Source organism: Caretta caretta, chromosome 5 (assembly GCF_965140235.1).
Source record: "Caretta caretta isolate rCarCar2 chromosome 5, rCarCar1.hap1, whole genome shotgun sequence".
Classification (NCBI taxonomy): domain Eukaryota; kingdom Metazoa; phylum Chordata; order Testudines; family Cheloniidae; genus Caretta; species Caretta caretta.
This window is the reverse complement of record NC_134210.1, coordinates 47247479-47269121: the sequence shown is the minus strand read 5'-3', so window position 1 is coordinate 47269121 and position 21643 is coordinate 47247479.

The following is a 21643-nucleotide window of genomic DNA, read 5'->3' as shown; positions in this document are numbered from 1 at the left end:
TAATCATAGCAACTATGGATTTCACTCACACATCATTTCCTATCAACGGGAAAGCAGTGTATAACACGTGAGTCACCACCAAATGAAAAGTTTTCATTATCATCCACTGTTGCAAACAAAATTGATATTCATGCTATCACGCGGCTTCAAACTCCCATCAAAGCATCGTTTACAATATTGGCTAATTTCCTAATGTTTCCTCTCAACTGTAACACAAGGGGGCTTCTGACAATAATGCGCTTTTACCCTGTTATGGAGGCACAACCCTCATCCTCCAGGGGCCCAGACTTAGCATTTTTCAGTGGCCCTGTGAAATAATTTCATGCCCATAACACCCATTATACACAGCACTGGCCTAAGGGGGACTCTTTAGGGTGCTCCCAGACATAATACACCTTTGATATAAGTGTGCAGTATTGCCAACCCTGAGTTCAAAACCCATGAGACTGATAAAATAGAATGCATTTTTATGGCTGTGCCTCTTGGTGTTGGAGCTCCCAGTGTGTGGGTGACAACTGCAGACTGGCAACACAACCTCAGTGGCATACAAAATGTGCTCACAGACACATAGCTGCTTGTGCTCCAACTCTCTCCCCCTTCCACAGCCTTCCCTGCTCCCCCTTGAAGCCTCCTATCCCTCAACCACCTGGTAGGATCTAGCAGCTGCCCCCTTTCTCCAGCTTGTAGGCTACCCAGGGCTCCTGCAGTAACACAAACTAGAGGAGGGGACAAATCTCCTGTGTTGCATCTGCTACAGACTCTCCTCTTCAGAGCACACCGGGGCAGCATGGTACTAGAGGCCGCAGCTTCAGCTACTTTGTGGCACAGTGGCCTCTGGTAGCCAAAAGGGGAACCTGTAGGCAGTTCAGGGAAAATTCAAGGGTGTGTGTGTGTGTGTGTATGTCTGTGGGGAGGGTGAAGAGAGATCTTTAGGTTCACCCTGACCAACACGCACACATCTCAGATTGCTAATGGAGTGTTGGAGACCAGCTGCTTATTTTGGGGTCCATGACTAGTTGCCAGCATTTCACAGGGGATAAGCCAGAAGGGACCATTAGATCATCTAGTCTGGCCTCCTGTATCTCACAAATCACTATATTTCATCCAGTTATCCCTTTATAGAGCCTCAAGACTTGTGGGTGACTAAAGCATAAGTTGTTATGCAAAGAACAACTGTGAAAATAAACTGGGGAGTTACTCAGCCACTGCAGGGTCTGCGTTCACCAGAAAGCATGCATACAGCATTGTACATACATTAACTAATCACCTCTTCACCCTGTCAGGTAGATAAGCATCATTCCCCATTCGAGTAGCAGATGAACTAAAACACAAAGGTTAGGTGATGACTCCCTCTGACGCCTTAATCAAATGGCAGAGCTGGGATTCGCTTGTAGCCCAGTGGATTAGAATGTCGCAATTCCTCACTCTGAGTCTGGTGCTTGCTCCACGCTGCCCGTCACACTCTGAGTAGCCCTTCCTTGTGGCAAGAAGTCACATGGGCTGCCCAGCAGAAGAGCCAGCCCCCTGGGAACATGCAGCAGTTCCAGTGCCAGCAGCAGCCGCCTATGCAGCTGCTAACTGATGTATCTTCTGAAAACTGAGGGGCCTCTGGCCATGGGTTGACAGCAGACCCTAAGGGGCCCTTTGTAAGAGGATGGGAGAAGACTGAAAACCTATGATCTTCAGGAAAGGTCAATGAGAAGCTCTCATCCTACGGACCAGTTTAAGTCTAACTTTACAAGGAAGTTGTTTCCCCCTCGACCCCCGAAAGAAAAATGAGATAAGCTCTGACATCTCCTTAAATCGAGGGCAATTGTTCAAGGAGGTGGCTTGGGGAGAAAGAGCTCCCACCACACCACCCAAAAGGGGAGGGGGAGGTTGCAGAGGAGCACTGCTTATCGAAACCAGGAAGCGGAGGGGGACTACACTGCCCCAACTCCTCCCTACTCAAATTCCTGATCAAAGGGCCACAGCTTGACAGCTGTGAGCTTTGTGGCCCAAAAGCTGGCTCCAGAAAACAACTGCATTTGCAGTGTCTAAAGGTTTTCCTCTGTAATGTCTGCAAATACATTATGCCACATAACTGAAGGGTCGTGGTGAATAATCAACTGAACAGGAGCTATGTTGGATCATATTAAAGAAGTTCTGTATTAACATCACAAATGAGTTTGATTCCCCATAGTTTAAATTGCAGGGCATTAACAATTAAGTTAATTAAAACATTAACTGTTTCTCTCCCTGTCTGTGTGAAACTTGCAAACCACTAATTGTGTTAGTACATCCTAAGACAGAGTCTGTTCTCAAAGCAATACTTTGTAACAACAACTACTCAGAGAGAGAGAGAGAGAGAGACTCAAAGCAATACTTTGTAATAACAGAAACAGCACACAGAGACTCCCTGCCCTTTTGTTGTATTTATCTCGCTTTGTTAACAATTGTGATTAAAATAGAGATAAGAGGATGTATGTGGATGGATGCTTGGTGTGGATAATAAATGAATGATCAGGGAGGTGCCAGCCTAAGAATCCAGTGTCGATCGGCCGAAGAAGGCGTCAAGTGGAAACAACCCGAGGACACCTGCAGGGCAGATTGGAATCCACCCAACAGCCTCAAAGATGGGAGAACTGAAGCACAAGATAATATCTGGCAGCACGGAGCCATCAGGAATGTGCCATCTGCTGATTGATTCAGCAACAGCATGATGAAGCAATTCCCACAGACTGGCATAGGAATAAATTCCTATAAAAATGGAGTCTAGAAACTGAGAACTTTGGGGTCTGATCCTGCAAACCAACTTCCAGGAGCATCAAATGAGCATCTGACATGTCCCTGCTCCCTCCTCATGTCCAGGCCACCTGGCCAGTGGCTTGGCATGAGCAACTCTAAAGCTGGTAACTATGATAACAACCTTGCAGAACCTGTGCGTGCGTGCGTGTGTGTGTGTGTGTGTGTGTATGAATGAATGTGTGAATAAATATGAGATTGAATGGAATGTTATAGCTATAACTAACTGCTTACTATGATTCTTTCTGGATTCACAATAAATGTGGCATTTTGCCTTATTCCCTTCAATAAGATCCTGCTGGTTTTTATTTTATTGGTATAACAGCTCCTCGTACAACACTATGGCCCAAGGGCTAATGTGATCCTTGAATGTGTAAACAGGGGACTAGAGAGTATGAGTAGGGTGCCTGGTGGTCCCTCCATCATGAAAAAGGGGCAGCCATGCCAAACCAGAGTGGCATTGCGATACTGCACGACGGGTTGCAATGCCACACACTGAAATTTGGGGCCGGTGCGGCTGTGCCAAACCTGAGTGGTGCTGCAACTGTGCAGGCCAGGTCACAAAGCCGAGAGCAGAGAGCCAGTCCCAGACCTGTGGGACAGGAGCCAAGCCACCACTGTTACAGACTTGTGGGGGAGCAGGCGGGGTCACGTGCCCCCCTCGATTTCTGCCAGGGAGGGTTCACACCAGAACGTGGCCAGCAGCAGCCTTTTGACACTGTGTGGCAGGAAGGGACCAGAGCTGCTTCCAGACGCAGGGGGAGGAGTGGGGAAGGGATGACCTGGCCCGTGTCTTTGCAAAGCTCATCCCTTCCCTCTCCTTCCCCCCTGTGGCTGGAAGCAGCTCCCAGCCCTTCCTGCCTGCACAGCACGGAAAGGCAGCTAACACCTCCAGGCTGCTGCTGGCCACCAACAAAACCCAGCTGCCTCCTGTCCCCTGGCTTCAGCGCAGGCAGGAAGGGGTTAAGCACTAAGGAGGCATTGTGCACTGGAGCCCCAGGGAACTTCACGGCTGGGGCTTCAGCAGCCCAGGAGCCCAGCCAGAGGTGGCTTAGCAGGGGAGGGTGCCATAGGGATGGGGCAGCCCTGCACTCCCTGGGGCCAGGACCCGGAACAGTGGGTGTGTGTGAAGAGGATGCTAAGCCCCCGGGGGCTGCTGTTGAGCCTGCAGCTTGGCCTGGAATTCGCTTCCCCTCCCTCCTCCAGTCCTTATCTGAAGGGTTGAGAGGCTCCCCCCGTGCCGGTGTAGTGTCCACCTGGTGCTGCACAGGGCTCCAGGTGGCTTTGGCACATGCTGGTTTCAGCTCCTCCTGGGCAGTGCCCCATGCCCAGCCAGTGGCAGCAGGGGAGGAAGGAGCCTGCCAGGCAGGCTGTAGGTGTGCGGAGCGCTCCCACCAGGAGCTGGGTCTCCATATGCTGCTGGGCGTGGGACATGCCCCACCAGGGGGCGGGGGTATAGAGGAGTAATAGGTTGGTGTGGGGCGAAGGGGCAAAGCAGGAAGAGAACAGTGAGGAGGGGAGCATGTAAAGAGCTGATCGGTGGGCAGCAGAGGCAACATGTGGGCCTATCCCATGATCCCCCCAACCTTTAAATTATGACCCCCCCCACTATTGACAGTTACAAGTCACCCAGGAGGGGTTAGTCCAGTCCAGGCTTACTCTCCAACACCCATTCTCCCTGGCCTCTCCCCAGTGGTAATTTCTTTTGGAAGGGGGAGGGACTTCAGTTTCAGATTTTGCCCCAGGCCCCCAAAAACCTCTGTGTGACCCTGACCTTATGTTGCAAAATCCAGCCTGGAACAAATTTTACAGCTGAGCTCTGAAAAAAGAAATTTTACAATGGAAATGCTACCAGAGCTTTGGCTGTAATATTATTTGTAGAAGAGGCAGGCTGCTACAGTTTTCTTTAGAAAGAAAGACTTAAAGAAAGGACATTGCACATAGATAGAACAGCGAGAGAACTTGCGTAAATTCAAAGCAATGTTCTATTTTTACCAATGTTAATTAAATGTTATCTCTCGCCCTTCATGACTTCAAATCATTTCAGCTATTGTCAAGTCTGAAGTAGTTCCTTCATTTCTTCTTCTTCAATGAAACCAATTTGAAAGTCTCTTTCACTGATTTGCTTTTAATTGGAAAGCACTCCCAAATGCAAGACCAAACAATATCTCTTCCTGTGGTCAGTGATGTGCATGGATACTCTTGAAACTGATAAAGCATGATTTGTCAATTATCCATTTAAAAGGAATGCATGACTGGAATTTTTAGCATGGTTTATTTTATTTATCACTTGTTTCTGCTGCTTCCCTCTACAACAGCAGTGTAAGGAAATGGTATGCCCCAGGACTCCGCTAAAGAATACAGAGCTCCTCTGTTGAGTCACCCTAAATTCAGGTGTAAGAACTGTGACAAAGCTCTGTCCTAGTCTCAGTGGGTCCCGCACTTCCTGGCAGATTTCGCTAGCCTCAGAGGCTCACTGTGACCCTCCACGTAGCCATTCTCTCTCTAGAGGCAAGGGTCACAGCCTACTGAGCCATTTTCATCATAAGCCAGCAAGGGAGGTGAGGAGAAGCAACCTCCCTTGCACAGTCTCTGTTGTCTCCCAGTCTCAGTGATTAATTGGGGAGGGGGAGCCCGGGCCCACCCTCTATTCCAGGCCCCATCCCATGGACCCTAATAGTAGCAGCTGTGGTAGCTGACTTTTTGGAAATAGGACGTGTACAATTCCCTGGGTCACTTCCCCACAGCAGCCCCCACTTCCTCAATATGTACTTCACCATTACCTCAGGGCCTCCTTTCTCACACCTGATATGGTTTGTACTGCTTAGTTCCTCCAACAGCACAACTTCCTCCTACAGCTCCTGACACACATCCAACTGACTAACTGGGAGGCTTTTAACTAGTTTCAGCCAGCCCCTGACTGGCTTCAGGTGTCCCAATCAACCTAGCTATCTTCCCTGCCTTCTGGAAAGATCTTAATTGGCCCCAGGTGTCTTAATTGACCTGGAGCAGCTGCCATTTACTTATCCTGGTAACAGGGATTTGTTTAGCCTGGGGCTAATATATCTGTCTCCCACTACTTTTCTATAGCCATCTGGCCTTGCCCCGTCACAGAACCTAACATAGGAGGTGATAGTTTTGGACAGGCATAGACCTGCCCGTCCCAGTACCTGTAATAGGTGGAACCCAACATAAAAATGTATAGTAGCTCATTCTACTGGCAGCTGGATTGTGTTCATTCCCAGTAGGATATGAGGGACTGGTCATTCTCTGAGGCAGTGAAAATTAGCTTTTGGGACAGAGACGGTCCTGCAGGGAAAAAAATCTAGGAACAGCCAAGCTTGGGGAGGCTGAACTTTAGAACACAACCAACATTGGCCTATTTAAGTTAACAGTAGAGGACAAACCCACAAGAAAGTAGCATTGGACTATAGCCAGTGTATGGCTCTTCTATACAGAGGAAGCTGGGAATGCCATCTACTTCCAACTACTTTATGTTTATTGGAAGAAACTGGGACTGCAACAATTGGCTAAGCCCTGGTCTACACTAGGACTTTAGGTCGAATTTAGCAGCGTTAAATCGATTTAAACCTGCACCCGTCCACACAATGAAGCCCTTTATTTCGACTTAAAGGGCTCTTAAAATCGATTTCCTTACTCCACCCCTGACAAGTGGATTAGCGCTTAAATCGACGTTGCCGGCTCGAATTTGGGGTACTGTGGACACAATTCGATGGTATTGGCCTCCGGGAGCTAGCCCAGAGTGCTCCATTCTGACCGCTCTGGACAGCGCTCTCAACTCAGATGCACTGGCCAGGTAGACAGGAAAAGAACCGCGACCTTTTGAATCTCATTTCCTGTTTGGCCAGCGTGGCAAGCTGCAGGTGACCATGCAGAGCTCATCAGCACAGGTGACCATGATGGAGTCCCAGAATCGCAAAAGAGCTCCAGCATGGACCGAACAGGAGGTACGGGATCTGATCGCTGTTTGGGGAGAGGAATCCGTGCTATCAGAACTCCGTTCCAGTTTTCGAAATGCCAAAACCTTTGTGAAAATCTCCCAGGGCATGAAGGACAGAGGCCATAACAGGGACCCAAAGCAGTGCCGCGTGAAACTGAAGGAGCTGAGGCAAGCCTACCAGAAAACCAGAGAGGCGAACAGCCGCTCTGGGTCAGAGCCCCAAACATGCCGCTTCTATGATGAGCTGCATGCCATTTTAGGGGGTTCAGCCACCACTACCCCAGCCGTGTTGTTTGACTCCTTCAATGGAGATGGAGGCAATACGGAAGTAGGTTTTGGGGATGAAGAAGATGATGATGAGGAGGTTGTAGATAGCTCACAGCAAGCAAGCGGAGAAACCGGTTTTCCCGACAGCCAGGAACTATTTCTCACCCTAGACCTGGAGCCAGTACCCCCCGAACCCACCCAAGGCTGCCTCCTGGACTCAGCAGGCGGAGAAGGGACCTCTGGTGAGTGTACCTTTTAAAATGCTATACATGGTTTAAAAGCAAGCATGTGAAAGGATTACTTTGCCCTGGCATTTGCGGTTCTGCCTTTGCAAAAGGTTTCTGGGGCGGGCAGCCTTATTTCGTCTTTCATGGTAGGACACTTTACCACTCCAGGCCAGTAACACGTACTCGGGAATCACTGTAGAACAAAGCATTGCAGTGTATGTTTGCTGGCATTCAACCAAAATCCGTTCACGCGGTGGGAGGAGGCAAAATGCGACCTTGTAACGAAAGCACATGTGCTATGTATGTAATGTTAACAGCAAGGTTTACCCTGAAAGAGTGTAGTGACTGTTTTATAAAATGTGTCTTTTTAAATACCGCTGTCCCTTTTTTTTTCTCCATCAGCTGCATGTGTTTCAATGATCACAGGATCTTCTCCTTCCCAGAGGCTAGTGAAGCTTAGAAAGAAAAAAAAACGCACTCGCGATGAAATGTTCTCCGAGCTCATGCTGTCCTCCCACACTGACAGAGCACAGACGAATGCATGGAGGCAAATAATGTCAGAGTGCAGGAAAGCACAAAATGACCGGGACGAGAGGTGGAGGGCTGAAGAGAGTAAGTGGCGGGCTGAAGAGAGTAAGTGGCGGGCTGAAGACAGGGCTGAAGCTCAAAGGTGGCGGCAGCGTGATGAGAGGAGGCAGGATTCAATGCTGAGGCTGCTGCAGGACCAAACCAGTATGCTCCAGTGTATGGTTGAGCTGCAGCAAAGGCAGCTGGAGCACAGACTGCCACTGCAGCCCCTCTGTAACCAACTGCCCTCCTCCCCAAGTTCCATAGCCTCCACACCCAGACGCCCAAGAACGCGGTGGGGGGGCCTCCGGCCAACCAGCCACTCCACCACAGAGGATTGCCCAAAAAAAAGAAGGCTGTCATTCAATAAATTTTAAAGTTGTAAACTTTTAAAGTGCTGTGCTTAAAGTGCTGTGTGGCATTTTCCTTCCCTCCTCCACCACCCCTCCTGGGATACCTTGGTAGTCATCCCCCTATTTGTGTGATGAATGAATAACGAATGCATGACTGTGAAGCAGCAATGACTTTATTGGCTCTGCAAGCAATGATTAAAGGGAGGAGGGGAGGGTGGTTAGCTTACAGGGAAGTAGAGTGAACCAAGGGGCGGGGGGGTTCATCAAGGAGAAACAAACAGAACTTTCACACCGTAGCCTGGCCAGTCATGAAACTGGTTTTCAAAGCTTCTCTGATGCGTACCGCGCCCTCCTGTGCTCTTCTAACCGCCCTGGTGTCTGGCTGCGCGTAACCAGCAGCCAGGCGATTTGCCTCAACCTCCCACCCCGCCATAAACGTCTCCCCCTTACTCTCACAGATATTGTGGAGCACACAGCAAGCAGTAATAACAGTGGGAATATTGGTTTCGCTGAGGTCTAAGCGAGTCAGTAAACTGCGCCAGCGCGCCTTTAAACGTCCAAATGCACATTCTACCACCATTCTGCACTTGCTCAGCCTGTAGTTGAACAGCTCCTGACCACTGTCCAGGCTGCCTATGTATGGCTTCATGAGCCATGGCATTAAGGGGTAGGCTGGGTCCCCAAGGATACATATAGGCATTTCAACATCCCCAACAGTTATTTTCTGGTCTGGGAATAAAGTCCCTTCCTGCAGCTTTTGAAACAGACCAGAGTTCCTGAAGATGCGAGCATCATGCACCTTTCCCGGCCATCCCACGTTGATGTTGGTGAAACATCCCTTGTGATCCACCAGAGCTTGCAGCACTATTGAAAAGTACCCCTTGCGGTTTATATACTCGGCGGCTTGGTGCTCCGGTGCCAATATAGGGATATGGGTTCCGTCTATAGCCCCACCACAGTTAGGGAATCCCATTGCAGCAAAGCCATCCACTATGACCTGCACATTTCCCAGGGTCACTACCCTTGATATCAGCAGATCTTTGATTGCGTGGGCTACTTGCATCACAGCAGCCCCCACAGTAGATTTGCCCACTCCAAATTGATTCCCAACTGACCGGTAGCTGTCTGGCGTTGCAAGCTTCCACAGGGCTATCGCCACTCGCTTCTCAACTGTGAGGGCTGCTCTCATCTTGGTATTCATGCGCTTCAGGGCAGGGGAAAGCAAGTCACAAAGTTCCATGAAAGTGCCCCTACGCATGCGAAAGTTTCGCAGCCACTGGGAATCATCCCAGACCTGCAACACTATGCGGTCCCACCAGTCTGTGCTTGTTTCCCGAGCCCAGAATCGGCGTTCCACAGCATGAACCTGCCCCATTAGCACCATGATGCATGCATTGTCAGGGCCCATGCTTTCAGAGAAATCTGTGTCCATGTCCTGATCACTCACGGGACCGCGCTGACGTCGCCTCCTCGCCCGGTATCGCGTTGCCATGTTCTGGTGCTGCATATACTGCTGAATAATGCGTGTGGTGGTTAATGTGCTCCTAATTGCCAAAGTGAGCTGAGCGGGCTCCATGCTTGCCGTGGTATGGCGTCCGCACAGAAAAAAGGCGCGGAACGATTGTCTGCTGTTGCTCTGACGGAGGGAGGGGCGACTGACGACACGGCTTACAGGGTTGGCTTCAGGGAGCTAAAATCAACAAAGGGGGTGGCTTTACATCAAGGAGTATTTCAGGCAGGACTGCACGGAGGGTTCCAATAAGAAATGGTGCACCTAAGTTATCGTTGTTATTGGAACAAGGAGGTTAGCCTGGCCTCTGATTGATACATGGCTAGATTTACCTCGCTGCACCTTCTCTGTGAATGACTGCAGTGTGACCTAGAGGAATGAGTCCCCTAGACAGGGGAGGAGGCAAATGAGTACAAAACAAATCTGGTCTATTTCTTGTTTTGACCCACTCCATCTATCTTTTACATCTTTGGCTGGCAGCAGACGGTGCAGAAGGACTGCGTGCCATCCACATCTCATGGCTGCTCGGCAGAAGATGGTACAGTACGACTGCTAGCCATCCCCATCTCTTGCCTGCCTGGCAGAAGATGGTGCAATACGACTGCTAGCAATCCTCATCTCTTGCCTGCCTGGCAGAAGATGGTACAGTACGACTGCTAGCAGTCCGTATCGCCTGCCCGCTCACCATAAGACGGTTCAATAGGACTGACTGAAGGACTAAAGAGAATGACCTGGTCAAGTCACTCCAAATTTAGTCCCTGCGACCATGTCTGCCCAGGCGCTCCCAGCCGACGCGGCCAGGAGCACCTCGGACACGACGAGGACGACTACCAATCGTATTGCACCGTCTGCTGCCAGAAGGCAATGGGTTGCTGCTACTGTGCAGCAAAGCCGTACCGCGTCTGCCAGCACCCAGGAGACATAGGGTGACTGTTACCTGAGCGGGCTCCATGCTTGCTGTGGTATGGCGTCTGCACAGGTAACTCAGGAAAAAAGGCGCGAAATGATTGTCTGCCCTTGCTTTCACGGAGGGAGGGAGGGAACGGGGGCCTGACGACACGTACCCAGAACCACCCGCGACAATGTTTTAGCCCCATCAGAATGCTCCATTGTGACTGCTCTGGACAGCACTCTCAGATGCCCGATTGTTTGCCATAGCTCTGACGCTGGGAGGGGCGCTTACAGGGTTGGCTTCAGGGAGCTAAAATCAACAAAGGGGGTGGCTTTACATCAAGGAGTATTTCAGGCAGGACTTCACGGAGGGTTCCAATAAGAAATGGTGCACCTAAGTTATTGTCCTTGTTGGAGCAAGAAGGTTAGCCTGGCCTCTGATTGATACATGGCTAGATTTACCTCGCTGCACCTTCTCTGTAAGTGACTGCAGTGTGATCTAGAAGAATGAGTCCCCTAGACAGGGGAGGGGGGGAAGCAAATGAGTACAAAACAAATCTGGTCTATTTCTTGTTTTGATCCACTCCATCTATCTTTTACATCTTTGGCTGGCAGCAGACGGTGCAGAAGGACTGCATGCCATCCACATCTCATGGCTGCTCGGCAGAAGATGGTACAGTACGACTGCAAGCAGTCCGTATCGCCTGCCCGCTCACCATAAGACGGTTCAATAGGACTGACTGCAGGACTAAAGAGAATGACCTGGTCAAGTCACTCCAAATTTAGTCCCTGTGCCCATGTCTGCCCAGGCGCTCCTGATCGACCTCACAGAGGCGACCAGGAGCACCTCAGACATGACGATGACGGCTACCAGTCGTACTGTACCGTCTGCTGCCACAAGGCAAGGGGTTGCTGCTACTGTGTAGCAATGCCGTACCGCGTCTGCCAGCACCCAGGAGACATAGGGTGACGGTTACCTGAGCGGGCTCCATGCTTGCCATGGTATGGCGTCTGCACAGGTAACTCAGGAAAAAAGGCGCGAAATGATTGTCTGCCCTTGCTTTCATGGGGGGAGGGAGGGAACGGGGGGCTGACGATATGTACCCAGAACCACCCGCGACAATGTTTTAGCCCCATCAGGCATTGGCATCTCAACCCAGAATTCCAATGGGCAGCGGAGACTGCGGGAACTGTGGGATAGCTACCCACAGTGCAACGCTCCGGAAGTCGACGCTTGCCTCGGTACTGTGGAAGCGCTCCGCCGAGTTAATGCACTTAATGCACTTAGAGCATTTTCTGTGGGGACACACACACTCGAATTTATAAAACCGATTTCTAAAAAACCGACTTCTATAAATTCGACCTTATTCCGTAGTGTAGACATACCCTTAAACTCTGTTAGTGCTTTTGTATTATGGTGATAAGTGCCCTCTGACTTCTATGGGACTATTCTCATGAGTGAGCATTGAAGTTGACAGCTAGCCTTTGCAAACCTCATAAGATGTATGATCTGGGCTTTAACTGTTCATGTTGTTTTCTATAAGGGCAGGTCTACACTAGAAGTGCTGCGTTGGTGCAACTCCACCACTGTAGCGTGTCTGGTGAAGACGCTCTATGCTGATGGGAGAGCGCTCTCCTGTCGGCATAATTACTCCACCTCCATGAGAAGTGGAAGCTATGTCAGCGGGAGAGCATCTCCTGCTGACATAATACCAGTGTGGACAGCGCTGTAACTTGCATCGGTCAGGAACAGGGGTGCTGGAACAATTTGTATAGTGGGGGTGCTGAGAGTCATTGAACCAAACTGTAAACTGTATGATGGAAACCACTTCAAGCCAGGGGGTGCAGCAGCACCCCCAGCACCTCTAGTTCCAGCACCTGTGCTCAGGGGGTATCTTTTTCACACCCCTGAGTGACGCAAGTTAGATCGACTTAAGCAGTAGTGTAGACCTGCCCTAAGTATTCATTTTTTCAAAAGGATACAGAACCTACCTTATTTTCCTTCTCCGCTTACACTGCCATCTCAACAGAGCTGAGAAACAAGCTGCAACTTGCCAACCAGAGATACCTTAAGGACAGGAACTCCACCAGGAAGGCCTGTTTTAAGTCTGTTGTCATGATAGGGCAAACCTCTAGCAAGAGGTATCAAGTGACACAACTTTAATTAGACATTGAAAAAAATGCCTCATTCTAGCAAACAGTTATTTCCAGTACCTAGCACTGCACTCACTGTTACATAGGTTATCTCGCCTTTTAAAATAAATAGTTGGAAGTGATGTTGCACAGGACTGCCCTGTGATATCCTTGCCCTGATTAATGTACAGCTCAAGAATACTTCTAATTACCCAGAGTGCTTCAAGTGCAATGTTTCAGTTATAAATGCAAGACCCTTAAATTGTTTTTACCCCTATAAGAGTTAAGACAAAAATATTAGCTACCTCCTTCATGGGCTCAAATCTGCAAGGTGCTGAACACTCCTATGAGTTACTGAGTGCCCCAACAGCTCCTAATGGAGGGGATGGATTTTCAGTCCAACTTGGTTCAGGCCACATTCCTCTGAGGATTAGTTACATGCCGCGTTTGAACTTTAAGAGAAACCAACATGTTTTGAGTTCAAAAAGGCTTCTGAACAGGTCTTTAACAGCTGAAACACTTTTGCATGCTCACTGAACTCACACAAATGAGTGGATTTTCTTTAAACTGGAAAAAATCCCAAATTTCAACCCTAATTTTTCTGAGTTGGGGAGGAGTTATGAAGCACTGAAATCAGGGACTTTGCTTTACCTTGAAAAGTCTTTCTTTATCATAACTACAGTGATGCTATATTATAAAGAGCTGCATTTTAGTTAATGAGTCATTGATGAAATTGTGGTTTCAGTTCACTGCACTTTTGATTAAGGGGTATAAATATTCTTTGTTAAACAATACTGTACTATGTACTTTCACTAGAAAGGTGCTAGACCTCTTCACTAGCAGACAATCTATAGAATACAGTGGTTGTCAACCTTTTTTCATTTGCGGACCCCTAAAAAATTTCGAATGGTGGAGGGCTCTTTTTGTTCAGAATGTCAGCAGGTTATGTCATCACTGGGATTCACAGTCTATTACTGTACAATTTTCAGCCAGGCAACAGCACAGGCTTTCAGCTACAACAAGGCATGTATCTATGTGGTTCCAAGAGTCCCAGGCCATTGTGATATCAGAGGTAACTCAACCAATCATCATCCTTACTCTACAGCCAATTTGCATGCAATAATTTAATGGGTTGCATAAGAGAGACTGCAGATGGTGGGTTACTTGGCTCATCTACCAGAGTTCCTAAAAGCACCGGTTTTCACCTACTTTAAAAACTTTAAACTATTCAAATTGAATAAAAATAGTGAACAAGAAAACAAGACCTGCCATTCCAGCAAACGTGGTCCAGTTAGTCTGATGAATAGTCTTTTGTTTCAGCCCTGTCTAACATTGCACCTCAGGCAGTAGGCTCTCTGATACCCTTTCTCTGTGTTATCAGTGGTCTCTGCCAGATGGAGAAGTGTCCTTGTAAAATTCCACATAGTCAATTATGCATTTCTGTCTGATTAGCAGAGGGAATCCTGATCTCAGCCGATGATCATTTTATTTCCTGAAGCATAAGACCTAATAATGAGAAGTTAAATGGTGTCCTGAATATGCAATATGAGCCATGTCCAGCTCCCACTGAAGTGAACAGGAATTGTGTATGTGTATCTGAAGGAAGCATTTAGCTCATTTAGGTTCTCTTTTCTTAAAACACATACTAATGCTCATGATAGACAAACTTCTTAGGAATTTTTCATGTTGGTTTTATGTATTTGGCACTGTTCAGGAGTTAAGATAAAAACCTAATTCAGGCTATTAAATTATGGACATTCTGCCATTCTCAATTGTCGAGGTACCTTTCATATTGGTCTGTGGAGTTTTGTTCCCTGAAGAGCAAAACACATAAATAGACATGTACAAATAGAAAATAACTCACCAAAGCACTTCCCTGATTTCTCCTGAGGGAAGATTGAATGTATTAACTTCTCTTGGAATAACATTCAGAAGGGAAATGAAAATGCAAAACACTCATTACTTCTCCTTTTGAGCATGTCATGAAGGCTTTCTACTATCTTATACCAGGCAGAAAAAAATATAAAAAGGTGATGCTTGCTTTCAGATAGCTGTCATGAAAATACTGAAGAAAAGCCTTTAAAAAGATTAAAGGAAAATGTATTTTATATTTGTTGGACTTTGGGTGAAGTACATGTCTTTCCATAACTGAATGTGCAATGTACATTTTATTGCTTTAGATGTAATTTACTAATTCATTGCATAGAAAGTCTTTGATTTTAACAACTGGTTGCGTCTTTAAAGTGGAAATCAATTGACCAGCATTTCAGCTTTCCACTGAAGTCAATAGTAGAAGGCTCAGGTCCCAGATCAAGATTGTCAAACCTGTCCTCTGACTCCAGCACACTTTTTTGGCACTTGGAACGTCTTCTTCAAGTGTTACTGAATAAATAAACTCTCTTACTTTTGTTCTTTTTTATGCAAGATCATAACCATTTCCAGAGCCAAATTGAAAACTGTCATGTGCACTTGTCATCCAGTCTGGAAACCAGGCCTGTTTTCTTCAGTTTTAGATAAGATCTGGCTTCATCTTTCAATTTCTACACAGCAAAGCTGTTTGAAAATATGCTGTATTTCTTGTCATGTAGCTGTCACTTTAATATGGATGTCTCAAAAGAAATCTTTTCTTTTTGCTACAGCACAATTGCAATTTATCATAATATCTGCTTCCCAATTCATTTCACATTTTTGCGGCAGTGCTGACTTCACAGCTGGATACAATGATAACTTTGTGATGTCACTGGTGAACTAGATAAGAGATGGGAATAAGAACCCTCTGAAATGTAAAGTGTTTTAAAAATGATTAGCTGTGTTTGTGCTATCTTAAGTTTTATTTTCTACCTTCTTTTAGAAACAGTTATCTTGGTCACCAGATTAACATTACAGCTTAAATCCTGTGTGATTTATATTTGGTTTTTACATATTGTGTATGAATATGTGGATTGTTTTTACTTTGGATAATTAATCAAACAATTACTAGATGATGTATTTTATATCACAATATTTGTTATGAATAATGACAACCTTCTCTGATCCTCACAAAACATTATTTTGATTTCTGATTAATATACAAAAGTAGTCTACATTTTTCTTGAGACAGATCAAACTCTTAGTCCCCAGATGCTCTGTAGCTGAATGTACTGGCTATAAAACTGTTTTAGCAACAGTGGTTTTTAAAACTTTGTGAATGCATTTCTGAGCTCAAGTAACACTGACAAAGGGGAGGTAGGTTTGGTCTATATCTTGGTTTATTTTATAAAGCAGCAATTTTTTGGCTCCTGGGAACAAAAATAATTAAGTGGAAGAATTAGCTAGCTCCACCAGAAGCAAAATGGGGAATTTCCTTGATTAAGAGGGACTTGAGGCAAAATTTGATCTATGATGGAAGAACATGTAGAATATACTATGGGAAATTAAACCTACCATAATTACCATCAAAGAAATGTTGAATGGAGCACAGTAGAATTCTGCGCCAGTCACTAGTGTCATTGTGATTCACGTAAAGGAGAAGTTTCTGCTAAAGATCACCCGTATGAATATTGCTGAATGGAGGGGACTGGACACCTATGAAGATGAACCAACTACATTCATGCTGCTGTTGAATATGAAGAAACAGCTTGAAATATGCTTACAGCAATGGGAAGCAATTAAAGAGGAAATAGACTGTATTCTAAGCTAGCAGACGGAGTTCCCTTGGAAGAGGAAAACCAAACCGCTAAAAATGCTCACCCACCTCGCTAATCCCACTGCATTGCTAGAAAATCCATCCGCTGTGTCCAGCAAGCAGATGTGAAAAAGACAAGGAAAGAAAGTCACACCACAACTTCATTTTGTTCCTGGAACTTTATGATGAGCACTGCAAGCCACTTGTCTCTCCATTGCAAAGGGACACAACATTGTGTTTGTGTAGCCACTGAACCTGATCCTTCACACACTCCTGGTTCTCCCAGCTTCTGCAGCATTGACCGGAACAGTGGGAGGCCAGATACCAGACATCAGGTAAAAAAACACATTTATGTTCACTGGGAGAAAGGACTGCTCTGATGTTCCTTGGACAACCAAAGGATTCCCTTTTCCTTCCTGGACCTAAGTATTACCTGCACAATCTAGGGCACCCCACCTTTATCCTATCGATGGCTCAAGGCACAGTCTGGTTAATTTAGGCACCCCCACCCTTTCCCTTCCATAGGCTCAAGACATAGGGCACCCACCCTTACCTGTCCGGGGCTCAGGGCAAAACCTGGTCAGTTTAAGTATTTTGCCAGAAGCTGGGAATGGGCAACAGGGGATGGATCACTTGATGATTACCTGTTCTGTTCATTCCCTCTGAAGCACCTGGCATTGGCCACTGTCAGAAGACAGGATAGTGGGCTAGATGGACTTTTGGTTTGACCCTATATGGCCATTCCTATGTTCTTATCCCCTTACCTTTTTCCCTCGGGGCTCAGGGCCCTACGGGTCTGTAGGACCTTTTCCCAGTGAAACAGCCTTACAGAGCTTGCTCTAAACATCTATTTATTAGCAACACATACAGAATACATATGCCAGGCAAGGCTACTATGCTCACCTCTCCCAATATACATTCGAATCTCACCCAATGGCCAGTCGGGATCCACTCGTCTGGGGGTTCCAGTGCCCTTACATGTCATGGTTGTGCAGGGAGTATGACATCGCAGCTTGTTCTTGCACTGCAGTCCAGAGTTGATTCCCAAACAGCCTTGTATTTCATTTATGTTATATAGGTAAAACTAACTACCTCCTTTAATGCTACTAAACCTATCACATTATCTAACACCCCTAGGGAACAAAATTTAACAAATCACACACTGACACCTATGTTTCCTCCTCCCTCCCAAGTCTCTTACATTTTAGCTCTCATGCCCAAATTGTAACTTATTTATGACCTTCCTTGTTTGTGCAAATGGTCAGCATAAATTTGCTGGTCAGAGCTTATCTTATCTACAACTATTTGTTCTTGAGTCTCTCTATATCCTCCCTAAAACTTCCCAGCGCCTGTGTGTCTCTACTTTACAACCATTGGTGATTATAACTCTTGTTAGGGACATTCCTGAAGGGATGCTTTATCAGCAGCAGAGCATTCTTTTCCTCAGTTTTAGTGGTGAACTCCCTGAGTTTCACCCCAGGCTAGTTTGGGGGTGGGTTAGGTCCCAGGCTTACGTAAGTGGGCCTGCACCTTACAGACTTTAAGGTCTCCTTCACATTGCAGGCCACAGCACCTCATTCACCCACTCTTGTAATAGACCCAAAACATCTGACTGAGTTACCGAAGTCCTGAAACCATGATTTAAGGACTTCAAGTAACAGCGAATCCACCATTTACTCTGTTTAAACCAGCAAGTGACCTGAGGCCCAAGCTGCAGAGGAAAGAGCAACTCCCCCAGGATCTCTGCCAATCTGACTTGGGAGAAAATTCCTTCCCATCCCTAAATGTGGAGATCAGTTAGACCCTGAGCATGTCAGCAAGACCCACCAGCCAGACACAACGGAAAGAATTCTCTGTCCCATCTCTGGCCATTAGAGATATTTGGTACTAGCAGTCGTAGACAAGTCACATGCCATTGTAGGCAATCTCATCATACCATTCCCTCCATAAATTTATCAAACTCAGTCTTGAAACCAGTTAGGTTTTTTGACCCCACTACTCCCCTTGGAAAGCTGTTCCAGAACTTCACTCTTCTGGTGATTAGAAACCTTTGTCTAATTTCAAGCCTAAACTTGTTGATGACCAGTTTGTATCTATTTGTTCTTGTGCCAGCATTGGCCCTTAACTTAAATATGTCCTTTCCCTTCCCAGTGTTTATCCCTGTGTTTATGTATTTATAGAGCACAATCGTATCTCCCCTCAGCCTTCATTTGGTTAAACAAGCTGAGATTGTGAAGTCTCCTCTCGTAAAGTAGGTTTTCCATTCCTCAGATGATCCTAGTAGCTCTTCTCTGTATCTGGTCCAGTTTGAATTAATCTTTCTTCAACATGGGAGACCAGGATTGCACTCAGCATTCCAGATGAGGGTTCACCAGTATAATGGTTCGCTTTGTATAATGGTTCTAACATTTCCCTGTCTCTACTGGAAATACATCTCCAGATGCATCCTAGGATTTCATTAACCTTTTTCACATCAGTGGCTCATAGTCATCCAGTGGTCAACGAATATATTCAGGTCTTTCTCCTCCTCTGTCATTCCAATTGATGTGTCCCCAGCTTCTAGCAAAAATTCTTATTGTTAGACCCTAAGTCCATGACCTTGCACTATTAAATTTCATCCCATTTCCATTACTCCAGCTTACAAGTTCATCCAAATCTTCTTGTATGATATTCCAGTCCTCCTCCATATTGGCAATACCTCCCCACTTGGTGTCATCCTCAAATGTTATAAGCACACTTCCATTTTTTTGTGCCAAGGTCAATAATGAAAATGTTAAATAATGTTGGCCCCAAGACTGATCTTTGAGGAAGGTAGTTAAGGACATCATTCATGAATAATCTTTGTTATAGCTTCCACTAAACACATAATATGGGATTTCCAGAAAATCATTCATTTTTAGCCATGTCTTGCTTGGGGACCATTTAGGGGTGGATCAGAGTGGGGCTGGGCTTCAGGCATGTAGCACCAAAGCAAGAGGGGATATTTCAGGGGTTGAAGGAGGGTCCATTGTAAAAATTATCAGCCTTGGATTCTGGTTCCTACCAGAGCTCAGGATCCTCCTTGGGCTCCTTTGGGGTGGGGACTTTGTTCAACTGGTTTCACTAGGTAAAGGTGCTAAATCACATGCTCCTCTTCCTCTGGGACTCCTGGGTCTTCCTCCAAGCTCCCTGCTGGCTCCTGGCCTGATGAGGCCAACAAGGTTGAGGAGGGGCTCATAAGTCACTTCAGGCTCTGTACTGGGAGCCCTGGGGAGCACCTGGTCCATCTCATCATAGCATGGGCATATACAAGGGTCCCTCCCAGAGTGACTGTTCCAGTCCTTCTCCTTTCAGAACAGGAGCCTCAGGGGCTTCATCTGTTCCCAGCACTCAGCCTGTGTCTGGTGAATGCCCACCTCCTCCAGCCTCCGTGAAATCTCCCAGTACAAATGAATGTTCCTGCTGCTCCAGGCAAAGTCCTGGAAGACAGTGTATTCTGAACACACCTTTATCAGCACTGGGATGTGCTCTGTGGACCAAGTGGCTGCTCTGCAAACATGATCCATGCTAACCTGTACTGACCAGAGTGTAGAGGAAAACTGTTCTGAAGTGCTCAGCACAGTTCACTGCTACCACTGATAGTGGAGGGCCAGAGACACTGGATGAGGGTGTCACGGAGTCCCTGGGCGATGCTCTGGAACTGCTCCCCATGAAGCCAGTCAGGACTCTGGGGCAGTCGCCTTTCTGTGAGCAGCCTGTCTTCAGGACATACAGCTCACACTGCTTCCACCTCCCTGGGTCTGACCTCGGAGCATTCAGCATCCTCTGCCCCTCCGTGTGCTTCCCCCAGTGAGTCCGCTCAGGCAGGGCTCATGGGGAAGCCAGAGGGTCCTGCACCCCAACTTCGCAGTCAGACGTGACTCTCAGCCAGACGGTAAAACAGAGGTTTATTAGATGACAGGAACATGGTCTAAAACAGAGCTTGTAGGTGCAGAGAACAGGACCCCTCAGCTGGGTCCATTTTGGGGGGCAGTGAGCCAGACAACCACGTCTGCCCTTCACTCCATGTCCCAGCCAGCCCCAAACTGAAACTCCCTCCAGCCCCTCCTCCTCTGGGCTTTGTTCCTTTCCTGGGCCAGGTGGTCACCTGATTCCTTTGTTCTCCAACCCTTCAGCTTTCACCTTGCAAGGGGGGGGAAGGGCCCAGGCCATCAGTTGCCAGGAAACAGGGTGTTGGCCATTTTCTGTGTCCAGACCCCTGCACACACCTGCCCTCTAGGGCTCTGCAATGATCATACACCCTTACCCCACCACCTAGATACTTAAGAACTGCATAGGGGAAACTGAGGCACCCCCACAATATTCGGAGGAAACATTAAGAACAGTCCCACTTCGTCACATCGGGTCAGGCAGAAACGAGTCCAATGCATTGTGGGAATGGGCCTTGAGGACAACTGAAATTTGAAACTTGGTACATGCGCCTGGCCCCCATCCACACTGCACGGTAGCATATGGGACTATGCCACAGCAGAGGCATGTACATACCCACACCCCTCACGCATGCTAGCTTTCTTGCTGTGCGCACTCCTTCATGCACGTACTTCAGGGGCTCAGATGCGGACCATGGGGGAGTGGTGGTATGACAAAGCACAGTGTTCAGTGACTAATGTAGACAGCCTGAGGTGGGGAAAAACTGACTGATGTCATCAAGCAAGAGCATAGAAATTATGATATTTCCTTCACTCACTGCAGAGGATAGGTGTTAATGAGGGGACAATCCAGGCACAATATTGCTAAATTGTTTTCATGAGTTAAGTCATTCAGTGTCTATTTCTGTCTTATACAGGTCGTATTTTCATCATCCATGAGCAGATGAGAAGCTTTGGAGTCTCACATCTGAACAGCTTTGAAACCTCGCTGACTCCTGCTGGAGTGTAAGATTGAAGGCATGAAGATCTTGAGATACCTGCACAGGTATGTCTGATATGAAGTGTTGGCCCTGGAGGAAAGCATGCTGTGAAAGTGCTCTATACACAGAAGCTGAAGAACTGCCAGAAGAAGTCACCTTTCTATTTTCTAATACTAACAATTGCAAATGGTCTGAGGTGCTCAAACTGGAGCACTCTTAATTTAAAGAAAGGAGTGAGCTGCTCACCGGACATATGGCTTTCTGCATAGAGCATCCTTGATTTTGGAGCTTACTCCTCTACTTGATCTGCCTGATTCTGGATTTGTTAACTTTCCAGGTATGCAGCAAAGTCCTTTGTTCTTTTTGGACATTTGGGGTGAAGATGGATTGATAGGTTG